Raw genomic sequence first — 3836 nt, forward strand, 5'->3', positions numbered from 1 at the left:
TGTCTCGAACCCGCGGGCTCAGGCAATCTACTCACCTCAGCCTCCCAAAGGCGCGGGATTACAGGCTGAGCCACCGAGCCCGGCTTGTATCTGCGTTCTTGCAGTCCTGCGCTCGTTCCCTAACTGAGCACCCGCTATGTTCCAAGTGCAAAGATTCAAAACCCCCTGCTCGACCTCGATGAAAGGTTTTTCTAGATCCCAGCCCTTGTCGACTTAAAAGGAAGAAGTTAGAGCTAATTGATATAGTAGAGGGTTTATTTTTGCCAAGCCTGAGGACTGCAGCCCGGGAGCGGCGATTCAAGTTGCCCTGAATATACACTTCGATTAACCGCAGTGACGAGTAGGTTTTTAAAGGAAACGAAGAGAGGCAGTTCCTAATTTGTTTGCCAATAATTTACATTAAAATGACAAGCTATTGGCCAGGCCGAGGCGGGAGGGTCGCTTGAGCTCGGGAGTTGGAGGCTGCAGTGAGCTATATGATGGTGCCACTGCACTTCAGGCTGGGTGAAAGAGTGAGAGACCCTGTCTCTAAAACGTAAATAAATAAAATCACAAGCTCCTGACTGGCTATACATTGTCCTTCATACCACAGTTGTATCTACACAGGAACTTGAAGATAATGGGTGGGGCAGCCAGTCAGGAACAAAATATCTTTAAACAATTGCCCCCAGGTTTTTCTTTAACTCTTAAAAAATAAAAAAAAAAAGCAGGGTGCAGTGGCTCACACCTGTAATCCCAGCACTTTGAGAGGTGAAGGCAAGAGGATTGTCTAAGCCCAGCGGTTCAAGACCCGCCTGGGCAATTTGGCAAGACCTCATCTCTACAATAAATCAAGAAAAATTAGCCAGACGTGGTGGCGCATGCCTGTAGTCCAGCTACTTGGAAGGCTGAGGTAGAAAGATTACCTGAGCCCAGCAGGTCAAGGCTGCAGTGGCCGCGAGCAGTGTACCACCGCACTCCAGCCTGGGCAACAGAGTGAGACTCCAAGTCAAAATTAATTAATTAATTAAAATTTTTTTGAAAATTGCCCCCTGGGCATGGATGTGTGTGGTGACTTATTTATGAATGATTCCCTGGTCTCTCTGGACTTGATGAGCTTTGCATACATCACAGCTCAGACTGCTCTGAGTGATTTTTCTTTTCTCATCTCCTGCTGTGTACACTATGCCTTATCCAACTGCTCAATGCTTGTTAATTGAGGAAAGATGCAGACCCCTGAGACTAAAAAGCTCTTATGGCAGATAAGAGAGAACATCACGGTTTTATTTGCCACGATAAAACTTCACTGTCTAGGCACGACAGGTGCTCAGGGCATTGTTGCTCAGGGCATTGTTATTCGTGGGGACGGGAAGGAAGGTGGAGTCTCTGCCTTCCTGCTGAAGGTACTCAGCTCTCTAAGACAGTAGGAGTAAAAGAATTCACAAGGCCAGCTGAAAACTCCACAACAGTTCACCACTTGGGGCAGGCTGGGGAGTCAGCAAAGACCTTAAGTGGGGCACTTGCCATAAGCTAAGCCTCAGAGGAAGGGTGTAATTAGATCGCTGGAAAAAGGAGAGAGAGAGAAAAAAAGTTATACTTAACAGGAGTTGTTTGAGAAAAAGAGGGGAGGCTCGAGCATGTAGGGAACAGGAAGCCTCCTGCTTTATTTGAGGGGAAGAAGGGTTAAGTTGGGTCATTGAAAGGACATATAAGACGGAGTCAACATACCCAATGAACATCCATTTTAACATTGCATAGCTTTGGCATGTTTTTCTAGCAGTTCACTCTAATTTACCCTCTAATCACTAGCCAAGGATAGAACCAGTTTCTCAGAGGTAGCTATTGATAATTGTTTTACAACCTCCTCCCCAGCTTACTTTATCAATAAGTTAACCTAATCACCCCTTCATGACTCAGACTAGATCAACATGGCAGCAATCATGTGACTGACCCACCCATCTGCCTGCCATCCATCACCTGACTTCAGTAGCTGTCCCCTTTGTGATGATGTGGAAAAGATCACTGAAAGGACAGACCGAGAATGGGAAGCCATTTTTCATCTTGTTCTTAAACCCTGACACACTGATCAGAAAGTAGTGTAGTGGCCGAAAGTTCAATCCGAGAGACCACCAAGAGCCAATTCCGATGAACGTTCAAGAGGGTCTTTATTTACAAGCTTGAGCCTGGACCTCTGTCAACAACCAACACAGTGGAGTACATTCAGAGGCTCTGATTTCTTTAAGCAGATGCCTTTTATGCTTTTACACAAAGGGAGGAGGAGTTTGGGGGGCTTTCCAGTTTTGTTACCATTTAATTGGGTAGTTCCTCTGGTGGTCAGCTTAATCGTGGAGGATTGGCTAGCCTGACTCGGGCTGACCTTGGTCCACTAGCTAGGGAAGTTGCAGAGACATCTGGAAACTTGGGTGATTACCCCCTGGCACCTGATTGGTTGTTGCTAAGGGAAAGTGAGATAAGGGAAGAATAACTGGAGCTTTGCAGTTTTTCCCATAACTGGAACTTTAAACAGTTACAGGTTATGTTTTAAGACAGAAAACCAAAAACTAAAAATGGCTGTGCTATTGTCCACAAGCCGATTACATATTTATTGGGTTATAGCATGCTCTTAACCTAAGTCTATGGTATATTTTATTACTGTCCTCTCAGTAGAAGGTATGCTTTTGGAGAAATGCACACTGTAGGTATAATTAACTTTACCGACTTTGTCTTTTCAGAAACAGACTTCCAGGTATCAGAGGTATCTCATAGTGGCAATCAGAGGTATCTCATAGTGCCTAGAGTAAAGGGAATTTACAAGGGCTAAGATATCATGCATTGGGCAAGGACTGTAAAAGTCATGAAACTTGTAATTACAAAAGTTATAACCGCTCAGAGGGAGAGCAGGTGGGGATTCGATCTTCCAGTAAATTGAGCACTATCTACGGGGAAGCCAAGGATCCCCAGAAGCTACCCACTGGGAATGCCTAGGAGATAAAGGGAGGTACACCCTCCATTAGGTCTAAGGAATGTCGTTTGAGAAGGCGCAGGAGAATTAGAATCCTTGTCACGCCCTTCTCTAGGGGTTATGATATTGTGGGCGAACATTAGTGGGTCTCTGTGTCACAGGTTCTCCAGGACATCCACAGGTGATCGATAAGGAAGTCACAGCAGTCACGGCAGTCATGTGCAACATCTCCAAGGAGAGGATTTAAGCCAGGACTCTGGGAGGCTACGACGCCACACTCACCTAGAGTGTAGGCCCACTCCCTGTCTGTGAGGGGTGAACTTTTCTTAAATAAATCTTTTCTTCTCTCACCTCTGTGTGTCAAAATTCTTTGCAATTTACTCGGATCTCTGGGTTCCCAGCACGCACCTCTGGCTTGCCAGCCCCAGTGGTGCTATGCGCCTCCTCTTCCTCACCCTGTCCAGTACCCTAACAACCACCACCCAATCACCTTAACGATGTGCCCCACACCAAAGGGAAGGTCTAGAAGCTTTCAACTTCAAGCAGCCATTCGCCATGGCTTTGTTCAACTCTGGGTGTCCACGTGGCTTTTTGAGCTATGGCCACCATGTTTCCTAGCTTTGGCCACTCTCCTACTTTGGGGAGGAGAATCTCTTCTCTCTCTCTGTCTATCTGTCTCTCTCTCTTTCTAATTTATTTTCTAAATAAACTATATCTTCCAATCTAACTTCTCTGCAATTCTTTGCAACTTATGCGTGGCACCAGATCACAGACCAGACACCATCACCCCCAACAGGTCCGACCTAACATCTTGGAGGCGCTGCTGGGCTTTTTTTTTTCCCCACCCCTGCCCTGGACTTTCTTTCTTTCTTTTTTTTTTTTTTTTTTTTTTTTT

Source organism: Carlito syrichta, unplaced genomic scaffold (assembly GCF_000164805.1).
Source record: "Carlito syrichta isolate Samal-C Ts95f unplaced genomic scaffold, Tarsius_syrichta-2.0.1 Scaffold305742, whole genome shotgun sequence".
NCBI lineage: Eukaryota > Metazoa > Chordata > Mammalia > Primates > Tarsiidae > Carlito > Carlito syrichta.